Source organism: Taudactylus pleione, unplaced genomic scaffold (genome assembly GCF_031769625.1).
Source record: "Taudactylus pleione unplaced genomic scaffold, aTauple2 ptg000073l, whole genome shotgun sequence".
NCBI classification, from domain to species: Eukaryota; Metazoa; Chordata; class Amphibia; order Anura; family Myobatrachidae; genus Taudactylus; species Taudactylus pleione.
Window position 1 is genome coordinate 3,057,754 of NW_028284475.1, and position 21,088 is coordinate 3,078,841.

General features: G+C 42.6%; 1 pseudogene across 1 annotated transcript in view; it reads left to right on the plus strand.

Annotated features, from left to right (window-relative positions):
* The window catches only part of LOC148532530 (platelet endothelial cell adhesion molecule-like), an 81,602-nt pseudogene extending 61,478 nt beyond the window's left edge, over nt 1-20,124 (plus strand). Inside the window, exons 10-14 of the transcript XR_015877705.1 lie at nt 1,183-1,308; nt 2,690-2,758; nt 17,851-17,913; nt 18,403-18,416; nt 19,386-20,124. The product of XR_015877705.1 is annotated as a platelet endothelial cell adhesion molecule-like (transcript). The remainder of the gene's footprint in view (nt 1-1,182; nt 1,309-2,689; nt 2,759-17,850; nt 17,914-18,402; nt 18,417-19,385) is intronic.
* Nucleotides 20,125-21,088: the final 964 nt, after the last annotated feature.

Genomic DNA, 21,088 nt, shown 5'->3' on the forward strand with positions numbered 1-21,088 from the left:
GGCTCCCGGACTTGCTCCAATAGTCTGGAATGGTGACCACATCAAAAATAAATACGTTCAGCTCAGGCGGTGATCACTGGTCCTGTATATGCTGGAATCATGACACACAATACACTTTGTATAACGCTTATTAAAGCTGGTTAAGTACTAATTCTGCCCTCTTCATTGACAGGCCTAAATTTAAGTATTTGGAAACCCCCCTTTGGAAATCCTGCGTTTGCCACTGCTTGTATTAAGCACAACCAGCACCAGGCTATATAGAACCAGCCCTGGTTGCCGAAATACAGGGGACAATGACGTAGGGGTCCCCTGTATTTAGTGCAACCAGCACTGGGCTCTGAGCCGGACCTGGTTATGGAAATACAGGGACATTTTTTTTGTAGGGTTCCCCTGTAACTTTCATAACCAGCACCAAACTTTTTCTAGGGGGGGTAATGCCACAGCCTCCCCTGGCTCCACTTTCACCAGGTCCCCCAGCCAAAGCATTACCCCATTTTTTTTTTACAATTATACACAGGTTTTCACACCGAGGCACAGACGGATCTCACTGAACTGTCCATGCATCTGTGCCAGCCAGAATGAAGTTGTCAGTGATGGGTAAGTATGTTGAGATGTAAATCGCGAATAGAAAAAGATGTTCTATTTGAGATTTCTATTCGGGGTTCGTATTGGCATCTTTTGCTGCCGATTTGCACTATATATCGGCCGTGATGACAATACGAATCCTTAGTAAATTTGAAGGTCCTATTGCTCTCTATGATAAAAAGCTGTCGGGTTGTACGGATGGTGTATGTGTCCAAAAACATGTTACCGTCTAATTTTGCGGGTGTTCTCGGCCCAGATTTAGACATCGAATGGAGCAAAGTTGGCAGAGTTTAGCCTTTAGTAAATTCCGAATATGCAGTTCACGGCCGATTTTGCCCCATTCCATGTCATTCGAGCTTAGTAAATTTACCCCTTAGACACTGGTTGTTATGGGCAACTTCTCCACTTTATCTCTCTCTAAGGCTTGATACATCTCACCCCTTAGACTCTGAACATCATTCCTCCCTGCTGCTTATTCTCTACTCCCCGTCATTACTATAAATCTCTCTATTGCATAAGAGCACGATATAAAATGACTAATACACAGACGCAGGACAGAGACAACTAATACACTATCTCTGTGTTGTTTTCCTATAGAGAGAGGTTTCCCGCTGCTTATAGTTCTGGGGGCCATAACTGGAGCTGGGGTGGTGATAATCCTCATCACCGTCCTCCTTGTCTGGAAATGTAGAAATAAAAAAGCTCCAGGAAACACAGCAGCAGGTAACTAGTATTATTATTCTCTTTTATTTATAAGGCGCCCGAAAGTGTGTGCAGCACCGTACAGGGAGGGTGGGGGCATAAAAACATGGCCGACTTACAGAGCGCAAGTGCAATACAGCTAACGATGGCATAGGTTACAATACATTCTATTACCCCGCAGGGAAGGTGAGGGACAGGGGTGCACAAGGCAACAAAATGACATAATAACAAATACTAGCAGGTGGAGGAAAATTAATGGATGCAAACTCAATCTGATCACAAGGCGGACAGAATAATTCTGCCTGGGACATGGAAGACGGGTATGACAGGCATAAGTAATACAGCAGTGCAGGATAAGATAAGCTTGACCATAACGCACACAGGATCAAATTAATACAGGATAAGGCATGACAGGGACATGCGGGGAAGATGGTGGACAGGTGTGAGATGTAAGGTGGAGGACCCTGCCCATGAGAGCTTATATTCTAAGGTGATGGGGTAGAGATGCAATAGGAGCAATTAAAGCAATATGCTAGTTATAGGGCCATCTGCGGAGAAGAGAAGTTTAGGCCTCGATGGGGGTCACAGTAGACCAGGAGCCATGATGGAAAGTCAGCCATCAGCAGAGAGGGCTCTGTGCTAATCCTGAGGAGGTGGAAGCTAGGATGTCCGAGTTACGGGCCGAGAGAATTAGATAGTACAGTCAGGCATGGAGGAGGGTGGGAAATAGCGGTGACGGAGATTTGGACGTGGTGAGGCCTAGATGTTGGTGAGGCCTGGATGGTGGTAAAGCCTAGATGTTGGTGAAACCTTGATGGTGGTGAGGCCTAGATGTTGGTGAGGCCTGGATGGTGGTTAGGCCTAGATGTTGGTGAGGCCTGGATGTGGAACAGGCCGCGGAGGTGTAGGTATATGGAAGATAAAAAGGCATAGTCTAACAGACTGCAGATGGAGTTGCCATATTGCTGTATACCCCAGCAGCTTGGAGACAGACTGCAGATGCAGACCAGAAGCAATACCCCTATGGCAGAAGCCACCATGCCCCAATGAGGCTGCTGGAGCAGGCATAGGATCTCCCTCGGTCCAGAGGTTACAGGCAGCAGCCAGATCCATGGAGGGCAGGGCTAGCGGGTGAGGATGCCATGCTGAAGACACAGTGAGCTGAGCCAAAGTGGTATGATAACCAGAGGCCATGAGGTCAGCATGGAGAAACGAGGGGCTCGGTAATCAAAGCCCATGCAGAGGGTGGTAGGCTGGTGGTGGAGGGGTAACATTAAGCCATGCAGTAGGGTATGATATTTGTATCTGCATTTTGCAGTATTTGTTTGGCTTATACAGTATGTATCTTTCACTAAGACGTGATCATTGTGTTGCTAATGGCTATGTGTAATCTTTTGTACAGTCACCAATGACACAAACCCCTCACCGGAAGAAAACGTCACCTACATTGACCTGAAACACTTACCTAACGGTGAGTATGAATTCTTTGTTTATAAGCCAATACCACATATTTTCAACTCCAGTCCTCAAGAACCCTCAAGAGTTCATGTTTTCTGGACTTCTGTAATCATGCACAGTTGAGTGCATTTATTCTCCTGGGAATTATCCCACCTAAAACAGAAAAAAATCCTGAAAACATGACCTGTCAAGCTTTACCAAGGAGGAGGAACGCTGATCCTGGAACGGGTAATCGTAGCGTGGCGGAACGTAGTGAGACGTAGCATACTGTACCATGGTGACCCGGCATATGTTGGGTTCTTTTACTAGTATTAAGTATAACAATTAAGAAAAGAGTGTACAGGTATGAGGCACTCAGGTCCCCTCAAAACAAGATGATTATAAACTACATTCTGTTATATATTGGGCCATATTTACTAATTATCGCATTTGCGGCAATAAAAAATTAACATTCACCCGAATGTACTAAAAATCACACGCAGGGAGAGGGGCTCAGAAAGGAGCCGGTCACTGCAATGTGTAGGTGACGGGGATATTCTGCACTGGCCTGGTCTGCTGCCATTGCCGGTGGAACCCTGTCTCGGTTTCTTTTTGCAAATTAGAAGCTTTAGTAAATTGGGTTGGATATGGGATGCCGGCTGTCGGTAAGCCAGCTGTTAAAATACTGATAGCGGCATCCCGACAGTCACAATTCCGACTCTAAGAGGTAAGTTCCCTAACCCTCCCTCCCTGGTGCCTAACCCTAACCCTCCACCCTAGTGCCTAACCCTAACCCTCCCCCTAGTGCCTAACACTAACCCCTAAATCTAACCCCCATACTTACCTTTGTGATGGGTTCTGGATCCTGACTGCTGTTGGAATTCCGGCACCGGTATTTAGACAGTCGGTGTCCCGTGTGTGTGTTTTTCATGCCACATGATTACAGGATTTTTTGGGAAGGACTGTTCACTTTCCACCTGTAAGGCGAATGCCAGCACCTCTTGTCCCTATACCAAGGCCAAATTATGAAATTACCCTGAAAATTAAATAGTGAATCTATATGGGTTTATGTTATCTCCTTTACTATGAGTCATTAGTCAGGGACACTTTGTGCAGCCTATTGCTGCAGTACACGGCCCCTTCATGTGCTCTGATGTCCCCTTCACACTCCATGGCAGGACCCACTTGCCCCACAAATGAGGAAAAGCATTCTGAAGACGGTGGAGTGGTTAATGCTTTTAAAGAAGTTAATTAAGGTGCAGACTGCAGGAGTTCATTTGGGGGTTAATGAATATGAATTTAAGTCATTAACGATGTGGGGTTAATTAATGGGAATACGTGTTATAAATGGGTTACCATGTTGAATTGCTTTTTATGTTGAAAAGCTGAATATTTTTTGAGGATGAGTTAAGTAATGATGAAGGGCTGATATTGTACTGTAATGTGGTCACTAGGAGGATACACTCTGCATTGTATGGTGGTACACTAGGATGTTATCTGTATTGCAGGTGATTACTGGGATGGTATCTGCATTGCATGGCATTTACTGAGATATTTCTGTATTGTATGGTTGTCACTGAGTTGCTTTCTTATTGTATAGATTTCAAATGAATACTTTCATGTGAATACTCAAAGGGGTTATTTTTAGGAGGGGTTGTGTAATAATGATTGTATGATATTGTGAGACCGTCAGTAGGATGTTCTTTATGTTATATAGCCATCAGTGGGATGCTCTCCATGTTGTTTGGCAATGGCAAGAATGCTCTCTGCATTGGATGGCAGTCTGTTTTGCAATTGTCCTTGCTTTATGCTTTCTCACCAGCAGAGGTCACCAGACCCTTTTGATATAGTGAACTGCAGTTCTGGTTCCTGCCAGAGGTGCTGCTGTTTGGACATTGCTGGAGATCAGGTGATTGATTGATTGATTGATTGATTAATTAGCAAGCATGGACTACACCTGTCAGGTGGTTATTTAGTCTGCCTGAGGCCAGCAGTCATTGCTGGTTCCTGGCCTGATGTGTAGTGGTTGTGTGTTTAGCTGCTAGTCAAGTTTTCTGGATTTTCTTGTCAAGCTCGTCTGCATTTTATAAGATAAGTTCATGTGTTTGTGTATACTGCTATACCTGACATAGCTTGTTATGCCTACTGCCATTTGCATCATTACTCCAGACTCTGTTTGTCCTGATAGTCATGGTTCTGGACTCTGTTGTTTTTAACCCAAGTTTGTCTGAGTTTTCTGCAATGAGATCTCCTTGTATTACACTGCTACATCTAGTGCTCTTGTGATTCTGGTGCATTCCTGGGGGGTTTCTTAACACAGTCCCTGGAAAGCACCTACTATTTTTATGGTGGTCACAAGAACACTCCCTGTATTGTATGAGGTCTCAAGAATAGTCTGTGGTCTGTTGTGTGGCATTCAGTACTATATCCTCTATTGTATTTAATCACAAAATTACTCTGTAACTGGAATGCTCCCTGTATTATATGGTGGTCTCTATAATGTTTTCTGTACTGTAAAATGGCTTCTGTGATGCTCCCTGTATGGTATATCGCTCCTTAAAATGCCTGCTGGTTTTTGTGACTCTACCTACTGTTGCATTGACCTCACCAATGTTGTTAGAGATAGTGGTGGTAATGCTGCCTTTGTTGTGTTGGCCCTGACCTACATGAATCCACTTTCAATCATTTGCCTGAGCCACTAAGTTTGCTGTCCACCCTTTCTAACCTGTATTTCCTACTGTTTTTGTTAGTGGTGAGTACAGGGTTCTACTTTTCTCCTCCAACCACCAGGGGACACTGGAGAGCGGTTACATAGGACTGAGCTCCAGCCCACATGTAGTATTTTTCTTTATATTAACTTTATTTTATTGTTTTCACAAAGCATTGAGGACAGGCTGACAGAGAACTGCTTCTGTCAGCTTGCTACATTAAGGCATCGGGAAACCCGCCGCCAAGAGTGTCTGGGTCACAGGCACCTTGGCAGTAGCTCAGGGAGGGACACGCCGCAGCATACTATAGAAGCTGTGTCCATGATACCCTATGCCTAGCCACAGACCTGATAGCCAGCAATGGTAAGTATAAATCTCTTTCCCCCCCCCCCCCTGATTAGCAGGAGACTGAGATAGATCTGCAGCCCCTCAACCCTCCCCAGCTTACACTGTGTAGCTGAGCTGTAATAGCTTAGCAGGCTAATGCAGCCAACTTGGTCCTTGTTTTTAGGATCCCTGGGTTCTAATCCCGGCATAGAAAACCTTTTCCTACACCTAAGCGCTAGTGTTTAAGAGGGGGTGGACCTACCATGCATATGGTTCACGGTCCCTATCGGCAGTCTCCCTCGAAGGCAGGGGTGGGGGTGTATAACCGTATTTGCAGACCATGTCCCCTCTGATGTCACATGGAGGCAATACCACAATCGCCGGTAATTACAGCAATGCCTGGAGAATCCAGAGGATGATCCGGGGAGCTTTAAGGGCAGCGGTGTGACTGTCTGAAGCGTTTTAAGGACTCTCCAGGTGGCACTGCTGCGTAGATTCTGGCTGCATGGTGCCAGATGAGGCCAGCAGAAAAAAATCTCAGAGGGCCAGACCAAATTATTCCGGGGGCCTTATATGGCCCCCAGGCCTGAGGTTCCCCATCCCTGCTCTAAGAGCAGTACTAGCAAGAGGTGAAGTTATTTGCAGAAGGGGTTAGTTTGTTGCTGGTTCGGACCGGCCGGAGTTAGGGTAGGGTCTCTTTTCCTGGTGGTGAGGGGGTGGGGCTTAGGTTCAGTGGCTATTACTACTCCCGGAAGAGGAGCAGTCTCCGCCTTTCCTTCGGTGACTTGCACTACAGCGCAAGTTTATTACGAGCTAAGAGTTATGCTCTTTGCCCATGCCTTCTCCCAGTAAGGAGAGTTAAAGTGTAACTCCCCGGGTAGGTTGTAATGCAGGTTGGTACGAACTGGGATTTCACATGTGAATGGACAGTTCTTGTTGGGTTCTTTGAGAGGCAGAAGTCTTGTTTTGAAACTTCTGATGATGAACACTATAGGTCTAGGAGCACCCAGGGATTACTGAGGGACTCAAAGGCTGGTTAATTCACCACAACACATTTAAATAACGATCAGTTTCGAGGAATGAGGCAACAGATCACTGGGATTAAGTTCTATGTGCGTTGCCAATAATTTCCTTAGACTGCAGTAGAATTGATTAGGGGAATTTGGTCCCGTGAGGGTGTGAGTTCGTGATTTGCAAAGGAATTGCTGAGCTTTATGGCAATTCACACTGTTTACTTCCCAACTGGGCAATAAATGGTGGGACGATTAATTGCGTGACAAATAGTCTCCTTTGATCTGACGTGAACATGTAGTAGTGTTATATCTATTTCAAGGAATAGAGATTGGGAAAAGTCAAGCCTACAATGTTACTGACACAAGGTGGCGCTATTCCCTTCTACTGTTCCTCCCAGGCTATGGTTGAAGCACTGAATTCAGTGATTTGTCCAGGGTGACAGGGAATCCTACTGGCTAGGCTGGTATGGAATCTCAGTAGCACATCAAACAAGAGTAATTTTGGATTACCAGCACTATGTATTTTGTCCAGACTGCTGTTGTGGTTAAAGCCTATACCCGGCAGGGTATTATTCAGGTGACCTGTGTTCCTACTTATGCCACTATGGGGATGTCCATTGGCAACAGGGGTGATTGTCTTACCTGAGTCCGACAGTCTCGGTATGGCTCCTTTTCGCAGCTTCACGGGACGGCCTGATGCCGGTCTTCCCAGCAGTTGCCTGGACCACCGCTGCCCAGCAGGTCTCAGGGCTGCTTCGGCCACTTTGGCAGGTCTCCCGCCGCAGGGATAGTGCTGTTGTGCTGTTCCGGCTGCAAGCAGCTGTTTGCTCTGTCTCCCGAGTCTTTGGTTCGGCTGCATATATGTCACTCACTGTTGATGCGGAAAGAACAGGCTTCACGCTGAGCGGCTGCTGCACACACCGGCCAATGCCTCACGCATGCTCTCCTTCCCAGCACTCCATGCTGGATCTGCTCCCTTCTCAGCCTATGCAGGAGCTGTATCACCCCTTCTGCAGATCCAGGGTAACATTCTAGATCTGGGTTTCCCACCCTTAGGGCACCCAATCAGCTGCAGGCAACAAGCAAGGCAGCTGGCAACATTGTATTACCTGGAAGCCCCGTTAACCCTTGGTATTCCTGAGAAAGTAAAAAGGCTGTTATCCCCTTTTCAGTCTTACGGTATGCACTAGGGACAGGAGGTAACATTAGTCCTTCCCAGGCTTGGGGATGTTCCTGAGGGGTTACAAGAGGTCTGGGCCCCCTGAGGCGGCTACACCCATGGTGGCTTCACCCCTTTATTTGCTACATTGCTGGCTGTATCAATCACTGTTGGAGACGGGTCTATTCACAGTGAGTTATTTCACATGACAGTTTGCTGAATGTAATATAATCTTTTGTGAAAAAAAAAAAAAAAAAAATATATATATATATATATATATATATATATATATATATATATATATATATATATATATATATATATATACATATACATGCATGCATGTGTTTTATGTGTATAAGTAGGTCAGGGGAGCCTGCCTAGCCAGTGACGGCAAATGCTCTCACTTTGAGATTCAAAAAGCCAGGGTACGATGGCTGCAGGAGTCTTTGATTAAATATTAATCAGTACTCACTAATATTATGGAAGGCAGCACAGATATTTAGTGGTTAGCATTGCTGTGATCAGGGCCGGATTAAAGGAGGGGTGATCGTCCCTGGGCCTCCACACCTGAAGGGCCCCCACACCAAGCCATCGGGGTTAAAGTGAACCGGAGTAGACGGAACCAGTTCCGCCTCCTCCGAACACCTAACCCCAGTGCCGTACGGAGACACCAGGCGCCCGCTGAGATTGTAACCAGCGGGCGCCTGGCTCCCTCCCCGCAGCGGCAGCCAGAGCCGGAGTCTAGAGCAGGGCTTAAGGAAGTGTGAATTTTTTTTTTTTTTTCTCTCTTTTTAGCGCAAGCGGCTTTTCCACTGCTGGGTGTACACTACTCGGGGGGAGGGGGGGGGGGGGGAGGGAGTGGGACATTACTACTGGGGGGCATTACTCGGGGGACATTACCACAGGGGGCATTACTACTGGTGCCACTACAACAGGGGGTACAACTACAGGGGTATTACTACTGAGGGCATTACTATTGGGCACACACGGGGCATGACTACTGGGGGTATTTATACAGGCGGCATTACTATTGGGAACACTACTTGGGGTATAACTATAGGGGGCACTGCATAAGGGGCAACACTCCTGGGTGCACTGCATAAAGGGAATGTAATAGGGGCCCCCACAGTCCTTAATCCGTCCCTGGCTGTGATCATGGGTTCAGTTGCCAGTATGGCCCCTCTACACATCTTGGGACCCGCCGCCGCTATTAGAGTTCATGTCTGGGTCCCAGTCACCCTGACACTAGCACAGGGAGGGACAAGCCGCAGCCTTATACAGAGGTTTGTCACTTTGACCACTGAAAGCTCTGCAGATTGAGTAATCTGTCAGTTACCTTGAATGTCTGTCAACTATGCCTGTATAAGTTACAGAATAATGCTGTGTGTATACCTGATAGAAGGTATATCTGGTACATAGGCATTGAGCTGTACACAGTCAGAACCTCTATCTAGAAGTACAGTAGGCATTGCTGAGGTGGTCATTCACAGGCAGAGGCAAATATATCTGCGTTTCAGTAGGAGCAAATTTCTCAGCTATTAAGGTGTCTACAATTCAATATTGCTTGCAGATAACTGACAATTCAGCTTAACACTATCTATGGTTATCTGAGGCCAGCAATTGTGGGTACAGGTCCCATCTGGGGTGAGTCTATATTTCAACAGTCGTATCAAAGGAGGTAAAAAAATTCTTACCAGTCTTCACCATTTAGGATCCCTGTTATTGAAGTTTCTTTCTACAGCTCATACCAACATTTCAGTCTGGAATAACAATGCTTATGCTTTTAGTGCATAATAGGCCATCATTACAGCTGAAAATAATGCTGTATCTCTTTCGTAACCGTAACACACATATAGAACCAATACTTAGCATACGTGTGGTAATTTGGATTTAAAACAAGGAGATGATAGATGAGCTTGCTCTCTCCACACGCATTAAGGTATATTTTCGCTGTCTTTTGGTGGGGGTCTCCATACTCCTGTTAAATATATATAAATTCTAATTCAAGATAGCACGGTCTGTTTTCTCCTCTGAACTGATTCCTTTAAGTCCTTCTCATCCCATGTGAGTACATGAAGAATTCTAGTTTTGTGTTATCATTCTGAGAGTCAAAGACTGTGGTTTCTTGGCGTAACCACAAATGTCTCCACTAACAACTCTGCTAGCTCTTTTTACACAGGGCAAGGCCTTTACTGATGCAACTCTTGTCTAAGGACCACTCTGTAGTGTAAGGTCTCAAGATGACCTACGGAAACTATTGGTACTCTACCTGCATGACTATATTGGTAACATTGAACAAGAGTCAGTAAGTGTCTACATAAAGGACAGGTGGTCCCTGGTTGCTCGCAGGTAAGGGATTTCTCTACTTTTCTAGGCAGGTGCTCTAGTCTCAAACCATTTAAGAGACAAGCGCACGGTGCAATATAGCACTCATACCTCAACAGCTATACTGGTAGACATCTGTGCCTGTAAGGTACCTCCTTTCATATCAGTTAGGCTCTGCACCTTACGAGCGTACTTATCTTCAATACCATCGCTCTAACCTAGTGTACATAAACCACTACATATATTATGTTAGTTTGTTTCCAGCTGATTCTCTATCCTTCTAGGTTGGATAGACCTGGTCTTCCAATTATGTATTGCGTGGATATCTACTTAAGGAGTTATATCCATTGTCTTCTGTGGTACAGATGTGTCCATGGTTTTCCTTCCTTGCTAGAGGGATACACCTTGCCTGACTCTAGGTGTTTGTCAGTTGTTTGTAACAACCACTACTAGGGGTCGATGGTAGCTTCACAAGTCAACGCAACTGATTAATGTGTTGGAACTCTGTGCAATTTTCAACGCTCTTCTGGAAGTTGCCTCCCGTCTTGAGGGTCGGCCTCTTCAAGTCCAGTGGGACAAGGCTGCTGCAGTCACTCACTCCTGCCTCCTAGAAGGGATGCTCAGCTGTATGGCTATGCAACAGGTGAGTTGCATTCTTTGGACAGAGTTCCATGTGAAGACAATCTCTATGGTGTTCGTCAGTGTAAAACTGGGAGGTTTTTTCTGTCATCAGGATCTTCATCCTGGAGAATGGGCTCTTCACTCGACTGTTTCCCACAAGCTAGTCAGAACATGGAGCAGACCAGACATGGATTTCTGCCTCCTGGCAGAATCATTGGATTTCTTGGTACTGCTTCAGGACTTGGGATCAGAGTGCAGAGGTGGGAGACGCTTTGACAGTGACTTGGAGGTAAGATCTTGTGCTTATTCCTGGTTTCCCTTTGTTTCATGCAAGAGTGGCATGGTTTTCCTGATGGCTCCGAACTGGCCTTGTTTGGATTGGTTCCTAGATCTCCTACTGCTCCTTGTTGAGGATCCCTGGCTACCACCTCTTTGCCTGGACCTCCCTGTTTAAGTTCTTTTTTGTTTACCCAGTCTTACAGCGGATACATTTATTGGTGTGGCTGAGGATGCTATCTTTAGTCATAGCATGGTTCGTGCACTCTGTGGTTCCCACCGTGTTCTATACTCGCACGCTATTAACTTTTTATCATCGCATCTGGTAATCTTATGTGACCTGGTGTGCAAGCAGTGGTTTTCCCAACACTGTTTCCCCTTGTCCTGTCTCCTTCTTCTGGGCATGGACGCTGGACTACACCTCGGTTTTCTCATGGTCCAGGTCTCTGTATTGTCAGTCTGTCAGCGCTGCCTAGCCTTGTTCCTTCAAATTCAAACATTTTCTTCAGGGATGTTCTCTGTATACTGCCCCTGTTTGTCCAGCCTACATGTCTGTTCCTCCAGTCCTTTCTGCATGAGCCTTTTTTAGGATGTGGACTTGAAACCTCTTTCGGAAGTTGGTACTCCTCTTGGTCATGGTTTTGGCAAGGTGGGTTGGGAGTCCTCTCGTCGGCCTCAATCTCTCACTTTTCATGATGTCTGTGAGGAACTCCATGTCTTCCTGCCTATGGTAATTTCAGCCTGGTGTGGTCGGATGACTCTCTGCTGTCCCTCTTCTTGGATGTGGTGCAGTTTCTTTGGACTTGCGTCCCGTACAGCAGCATTGTGGAAGTCTTTCTTTGTGGTCTTTGATTGCTGCTAGCACGTTTGGCCTGCTTCTACATGGAAGGACCAGATGATCTGTTTGTCCATCTGCAGGTGTGTGGTGTTAGGTGTCTGGCCTCCACTGGCTTTTTTTTTTTTTTTTTTTTTTCCCCTCTTCCCCTCTTCCCATGCATTCCACTCATGTGGTGGGTGCTTCTTGGGCTACCTGTCTTGGTGCCTCAGCAACTGTTTTTGCCATGCGACCACATGGTCTGCATTTTTGTTTCTATTGTGTTTATACCTTTGTGGCCTCAATCTACTTTTGGTCGCAGGATTTTTTTGCAGGTTACTCAGGACTCTCCCACGAAGGTGAGGCTAACTTTGGGACGTCCCCAGTGTCTCCTGGTGGGTGAAGGAGAAAATAGGATTTTGGTACTTGCCAGTAAAATCTTTCTCCAAAGAGGACACTGGACACCCTCCCAACTCTTCCTTACCTGCCATTGTGTTCTGTTTTACATTCATTGTATGCACTATGTTCTGTGCTTTCTATTCAGCTTTTGCCGTCCTTGTGGTACGATTCCTTCTCAGTTTGACTTCTAATTCTGTTTCTGTCTCCTCTGGCTCAATTTCCCTAACCGGGGCTTCTGGGGGATAGAGGGGGAGGGGAGGAGTCATCCAAGTTTAGGGGAATATTCAATTAGGCTGCAAAAAGTCAGAATCTGATATAAATTATCGCCGTTGATGTCATTTTCACATGTTTCAATTATCCCCATATTCAATTTCAAAGACTTTTTGCAGGTTCGAAATGTTTTGAAAAAAAAACTGGGATAAGTTTTCACCATGTTTTATATGGTGGAAAAAAGGTGCGGAATTGGGGTTTAAAGATGTAGGCTTAAAAAAATTAGCCTGCACCCCTGCTAATGTCATTTTAAAAGAACTGTCAAAAAAAATGATAAAAAATCGGCACACCCCAAAATTAACTAATTATGGGGTTTAAAAAAAGTTTCAAAGAATTATTAAATTAGCGGATTAGCTTCAGGGCGGCAGGTGTGTTTGAGAATGCAGGTGCTAGCGGCAGGTGCATTTTTTTGCAGAATCTTAGTCATTTTAGGGACTTAAAAAAAAAAAAAATGCTTACCCCAAATTTGATGGGACCCCTAAACAAAACAAAAACAAAAGTGCTCTTATGCATAACTTCAATGTCTGGGGATAAAAAAACACCTGACGCAGCTATTTATAACCCCGACTTTCTTTTGCAGGCAAAAACGGGGGAACCCATAGTGATCCCTCCTCATGTCTGGACAGGTTTAGGGGGTCCTACAAATTCCCAATTTTTGTTTGTTCCTCCCAATTCGCCGGGTCCTGTGTTCACTGATTTTTAATTGAATACTGGGATAAAGCGGGTGCGCGCCCGATGCTTTATCCCAGGAAAAGCTCCGATGTGGAGCAAAAAGTCCAGCACTGACTTTTCACTCCCATCTTGAATACCCCTCTTAAATTTAAAGTGCCCATTCCCCCTCATACACTGATCTATACTCCAGTGTCCCCTGTGGAATCTGAGAAAGGGATTTTACTGGTAAGTACCAAAATCCTATTTTCCTGTTAGACCTCCCCACAGCAAGTATTAAAGAACCCACAATACAGCGCTGCGCTTTATTTGTTAGTCAAATGTTGTCAAAGTTACTCATTTGAAACTGTAAAGTCCAACGATATAGACTGTAGTAATTCATCACTTCAGCAGAGGTGGCGGTACAGGTATGTTCTGTGTTGCATTGTCCCATATGGCATGGCTCGGCTTAGACGCTCCACCAGTAGTAGTTGATATGAAGTCAGATTAAGTGCAACGCTGCATGGTGGGACACTTGGTGTAGCAAAGCCTGTGGTACACAATTTGCTGCACTTTGACACTAGGATACTGAGGTGTATATATCCTGCCCATGTAGGTGGGTTTGGGTTATGCTGTGAAAATTTAATTTTTTTGACAGCAGTTTGATTATCCTGGCACTTTACATTGGGGAGATGCATCAAAGCTGCGAGGGAAAGTACCAACCAGTCAGCTCCTACACTAATATATATATTTTCTATGATGCGCTTCTCAGCTGCAGCTCCTTTGCACCAAATAGCATATAACCCAAATGCTCCAGACAACACTATAAAAAACTATTAGTGCAAAATGGCGCGCTGCTGATATATCGTTTGATTTCTTATTAAAAATTATACATAAAGTACAAGAATTGCACATAATACAAAGAATATGAAATTCTTCAAAATAGAGCTTCTTCCGTTAATACTATAAATTTTTAAGTCCCAAAAAATTGTTTTTGATAAGATTTCTCTTTTTCAACAATGGAAGGGAAAGACCTTTTTCCAAATAAAAAAAACAAAACAAAAACAAAAAAATTAAACCGAAAGAATGATAGTCTCATGTACCTCCTTATAAAACTTAGTTCCAAATGTCCATACTATATATCCAATTGGGATAGTTATCACTATTTTCCAATATAAATCAGTCATGTTAAGGTTTTCTCTCAAATTTCTAAAATACCAAAAATTGAGTACTTGTATCCAAAATAAACCATTTCTAATATAGCCAAAAAAATGACGTTCTCACTTTAAAACAATGTTAAGCAATGCAAATATTGAGAGCAAACAATGAATGAAATAACCAGGTAGCTCACCGGACCCACGAAGGCAAAAAATGCTGTGTAGATGGATTTCATCTAGCAGAGTCTTACTCGTTCAGAAAACCCCCCTCAGATGTATTCATGAGGGCTCTATTCTCCTCAGCTACCTTTCTTTCGGGTCTCCGGCTATCCCATACTATATTATACCAGCTCGGCTGAATCACACGTCTACATGGGGCGTCTCTCTGATGTTTAGTATACGGAGACTTCTGTAAACCCCAACAGATCTTATTCTATTTGTGATGTACAGCTCACCCTTGCTCTCAAAAAAGGGATCGCTTGTTCCCATAAAATGCAGATCACTCTGCTCTCCTTTTTAAAATATGTGATGGATAAATCGTCAAAAGCAAATACCGGATTCTCCTGCTGCCAACGCGTTTCAATCCAGTAATGGATCTTTATCAAGGCTCAAGTGGATACGGTTTGCTAAGATTATTTATAGTGCTCCTGAGATCCAGTATGCTCATTCTGGGTTCACATATAAAACACATACTGTATGTTGGCATTACCCTTAAAGAAAAACACCCTATTTAAAAAAATTTACCATAAGATCAACCAAAGCAAAATATACTCGAATACAAAATATCAAAAAATTTTAAGAATTTCATTTAGATTACTCAAAGGTTTCTCTATTTAATCTACAGTTTTAAACACTTTAATATGTTTTACAGGAAAAATGTACAAAAAACACCTTGATACCTCCTATTAGCTCTTACAGAAACAATTTTCATTCGAACTTGCTGTTTAACCCTAGAGTTTTGTGTCTTTGTCTCCAATTAACTTTTATTTGTTCAATAGCTTTAAAGCTAATGTCATTTACTGAGCAGTTATGTTTAGCTTTAAAGTGGGTGGACATATGATGACTTTCTAATCCTACGAACATTCTGAATATGCTCTCCCATTCTAACTTTAAACGGTCTGCTTGTCCTTCCCACATACTGCTTCATACATTTACATTATATTAGACAACATTTGCACTACTACAGGTTGTTTTTTTTTTTTTTTTTAATTGAATTTGGAATGTTTTCTGTTTTACTATATTCATAGGGCTTACAATTTTTACAGTCCACATTGAAAAAAAAAACTCTTAAATTTGATTCTAGGGTTCATTCCCTGTGAAGGGGGTATCGCACTTCTTACTAGCATATTCTTTATATTGAGGGCCCTTTGGGGAATTATAAAAGGAGATCCAATTTTGAAAGAAATTGGATCAGAAAAACCTATCAATTACCAAAGTTTTTCTTATAATTATAGGAGAATTCACACCATTCTAAGTAGTCACTAATGAGCATGAAAAATCCCCCTTTGGTGTTTTTTCAAATTATATTTTTTTTCTCCCCAGCCAGTAATTTCTCTATCAATCTCTGATACTTACAATATTTTTTTGAGATTGTTTTTTATCATATCCAGAAATTGATTTTTTTTATTACCTACTTGTTCGTTGTAGACAGCATCCTTTGTACAATTTCTTTTAATACGTCGGAACTGGCTACCTGGTATCCCTCTCAGCCAGTTCGGATGATAGCAACTCCTTTATTAGTATGGTTGGTTGGTTTACTGAAGTTTCTTTTGTGCCTCTTCGATGTAAATTGTTAAGTCAAGAAAATGTACTGAACATTCACTTGAGAAAATTAGGACAATACCATAGTAATTATCCGCAAGTTTTTCTTGCCATTTCATTACCACCTCTCCATATAAACACTCATCTATATAGCGGTAATAGAGAACGAGGTTCGCCCCATGTTTGCACCACACGTGAGACTCCACCCACAAATTCATGAAAAAATTCACGAGACTCGGGGCAAACCTTGTGCCCATTGCCATCCCAGACCACTATACATAGTGTGTATCCACAAAAAATAAAAAAAATTTTCAGGACGAAAGATATCCCCTCCAATATGAAGGATTGGAGATTTTCACCTATAGATTCCTTAATCAGTGCATGTTTGGCGACTTGGTGTCCCCCTATCATGCTGGATAATAGTATACAAGGACCCTATGTCAGCTGTTACCAAGATATCCACTTCCTCCCACTTCACCTCCTTTAGTTTATTATATCCACTGTATCTTTAAAGTATGCTCTATTTTTACAGGCAATAGGCTGTAGGTGAAAGTATAATTTGTTGTAGGTAACAGACCCTACACCTGCTACATTGGGTCTCAAGGGATGGTCTTCTATGCTCTTATGGTAAACCGTAAATTATGGCTAATTTTGGATCTTTAAGAATTCTTCTTTTTCCATTACATTTACAGAAGTATTCGTCTACAAAAGAGTAATTTTTAATGTTCTCCATCAGATTTCTTTTAAGGGCTGCATAGGTGTTCCCATCCAACAATAAATCCCTTGCTTTCCTTTCATATTTTATGGTAATCATGACAGATATTCTTTCCCCCCCCCCTCTATAGGCTCATTAGTATTTCATTTTTTTTAATATTTTTTTTCTCGTTGTGTTTGACTTTGTGCCCCAAATTCTTTTTTCCCTTTACACTTTCTTTAAATCTTCTAATACAATTCTACCATATGTCTCCACATGACTCCCTCTGCTTCCCACTGGATTAAATGTGGATTTACACTGAAGGGGAAGAAAAATAAATAAAAAAATTTCAAAGTGATATTCATATCCCTTTCTTTATTCTCTTTATGGAAAAACCACCTTAGGAATTTTTGCAAATCCACAAACAAAGCAAAAGATTTTGCAGAGTATGTGGGTGCATATTTTAAACCCTTACACAGAATTTGCTTTTCCAAGTCAGATGGGACATATGTACTATTAAATATTTTGACATCTTTCCTCTGATCCTTTGAGAAAAGAAAGGGGTCAAGATCAAATCATTCACAAGACCCCCCCCCCCACCCCCCCCATTTCCTCATGTATTCCTAATATCTTCTCTAAGATCTTCTCTGAAGATTCTGCTTCCTGTCTTTCCCTAAAATCATTTTTTTGGGTTTTCCTCATCTTGTTCCTTTTATCATTCAGAGGATCATATTTATTATATATGGGAACCTGTATGGGATGATATCTAGTCATGTTACATACAGGCTGTGTTTACAAATTTCACTCTCTCCCCAAGGTTTGATACATGATCTATATATTTCTTTTTCTTGCTTTCACTTAATAATCAGTTGTGTAAGAAGTGTTGTGACTTGTCTCTCGCTCAGCCTTTATAATTGTGTGGCTGTATGTAATACTGTTCCGTCACCGCAGGTAACACAAGCCCCCCACTGGACGATGATCTATGTTACAGCAGGATTCAATTTAAACCTAAAGGTTGGTAGTATTCATTTGTTTATGATCTCAAACCCAAATATATTTACAAGAAATGGTTGTTACAGTATAACGGAGAAGGGGTTTTGGGAGGTGTAGTAGGTTCAAATCGTGACAGCAGCAACCTGGCAAGTGTGAAAATCCTGATCGTCAAAAGATAAGTATGTTATAACCTAATTCTACCCCCTAACCCTCCCTTAGGGGTGCCTAACCTCCCCCCAAGTACATTGAGTGGAGTCACAAGTTCAGTGAATGAGTAGTCAGTCTGTGGAACTCTCACAATGCCAGCTTCCTCCTGGTGTAGGGGATGGGAGCGCTGTCATACAGAACATTGTTTTTCTCTATACAATAATTTCTTGCTATTTATGTTGCTTGAGTGTCATGATTTTATTTTGCCTTTCTTGTCTTGTATGTTGCCTATTGGTCTATTTATGCAATGTTGGGCACATTAACATATTAATAATTGTACTCTTTTTCTTTCATGTTCATCAGCTTGGAGCGGTAATGTGAGTATTCATTGGATTTTTGTAGACACATGGGCTCCAATGTTTTCAGATCTGGGACATAGATATCAGGGCTGAATAGTTCTATTTTCTCTTTGCTTTAGGTTTTCTACTAGATTATTTGAGTAAAGACAGGATTGAGTGAGGTTGTCGGTAAGACTGAGCACTGTCTAGGGGCTGTAGCCCTGACAGTTAGTGCTAATGGTTGCAATACAGACAGCGACATCCTAACTGTATGAGTTCTTGACAGATGGAGTAGGCAAGTATTAGGGTCAGGGGGAGGGATAAGGTTAGGCCACAGGAGGCTGTTGTCTTATGCTGAAGCCATGGCTGATATTATTATTGACCCCGAGACCCCCACTCTCTGCATCTTGCGATGGTGCATTTGCGTCTTGGTGCGGCTTTAAACCATTGGATGCACCATCAAAACTTGCCCGATGGAGAGTGCAGTTTTCCCATCTGACCTTTGGCCTCCTGTGTGAGTGGCTGAGCATCTTTGGATGCAGCTGCTGTCAGTGACATGCCCACAACACCTGTAACTGCTTGGCCACTCCCAGACTGCATCCAAATCTGTACTAACCATTGAGACGCACGTGCTGTGTAACTGGGATGCATGTGCAGATCTAGAACATTGGCGAACTGCATTTGGCGTCGACCCTGCGCACGTCTCGGAGACCAGATCAAGGGCCAAGTCAACGTCACTGAATTCTGATGTCTTAGGAATTATAGGAAGCTGGACGTAAGACCCAAGATGCATTAACATTTAGTGTACAACAAGTAGTAATAATATGATGGCTTTACTATATAAAAGTTTTTGCTATTAAAATAGTAGACAAAGCTATTGGCTGGACATAGTAATATAATACAGACTGTGCACATCTAGACTTCGCCATGGCGTATGTAACAATTATGTCTATGCTGCACAGAGCAGCGCTTGTTTAATCTTACATTTGTGGTGTAATTCCCATCTAGGACACATCATCCGTTATCTATGCTGAGGTCAATCCTAAAAAGCGATAGTCTGAAGCAGGAAGCCACGGAGCAGAGGAGGCTGATCCATCTCACGGTCTCTCCCATTGGCTGCTTCTTGATGAGTGAGCTGAGTCAGAGTTATGACTTCATCTAGGCATCTGAGAAGGAGGTTTCTCCATTGTGTGCTTGCCATACATTATGACCCATATACAGGGGATGGGGGCATGTGATTTTAGGGAGACGTGTGACGGAAGAGACCATAAAGTATAAGAATCTGGTTTGCATTATTGTGTTGTCCCAAATCACTTGGCACTGAGCCCCCCCTCCCCAATAACTGTTTACCTGCTTATAGTGAGTGTTATAAAATATTATTTGTGCATAAAAATGAGATGTCCATATGGAAGTGATTATATTTCTTTTTAACAAACAGATTTTAAAGACAATAAAAATAATTATGCTTGCAAACATATACTCCTTTATCTGTACATTACAACTACCCCTAATTACTAATCAGAGACAAAGGTTGGCTTATGTTGCACACACCTAAGAATAAACGTTAGGTGCTTATGTGCCAAAAAGTATTTCATTATTTAAATGTTAATGTGACTATTTAAAAACATTTGTTGTAGCTATGAATCCTCTCCCGTACAGTTACAGGACTCCTATACCGTAGTGACATAACTGATATGGTTGTACAGTATATGATCCCTGCACACAAGGGAAGAGAAGTGTATCTGTTTTTTAATTGCAATTATTTCCTTCTATATAATTTATTGCTTTTTAATATAGCACTAAACCTTTTTTTTTTTTTTTTCCCTGTTGCTGCCTCATAAATATGTCTGCTGTGTACAAGAGAATAAGATTGTTATTTGCACCTAATCAATTTCTTTTTGGGAGCTACTGGTGTATCTATACTGTAGTAGAATCACTATTGATAATGCAATGTGTTCTGGATTACTTACAAACCTTACTTGTTATAAAGAATACTGAAATAATTCACGTTCTAAAATAAATGACAATGCTTTTACTTAAAGACAGCTTAATCATACATCTTTTACCAATGCAGAAACATAAGTTATACCAACAGCAGTAGGGAATACTTGTAAAATAAACTTGTGACACCCAGTGTAGAATAGCAGTCAGCCAATTTCATACATATGTATGGCAACAGCACCCCTAGTTCCTTGCTCTGTGATCTCTCCTCTGTTCTGACTGCTCCCTTCCCTCTTTCGCTGAGTTTTATACTATACCGCCAGTTAATCTAATTAGTAATTTAATATTTGTATGTGCTAGGCCCTCATTGGTCATCTGTGCCTTAGCCATAATATTAACACAGAATAGTGTCATCTTTTTGTTCCCATGTAGAATTCTAACATAATTGCTCATTTAACCTTCATTTCTGATTGTTGCAGTTAAATGCTATCTTCAGTTAGGTCATTTGTTTATATAAAAACTGAGACTTGCTGTCAGCTGTTCTGGACATGTTAAAACTTATGCATTTTAAACCTATAATTCTTATTGCTAGAACAATGTATATAGCAGTTTAATCTACATATCTCTGCAGTTAGTCACACCTGCAGAGAAATAAAACACTAATATCTACATACTTTATAACTGCATCATTTAACATGCTTTTAGCTAAAATATTGAACAAGATAGCTCCTGCATCAGACACACACTCTTACTTTAAAGAGAAAGGGAAG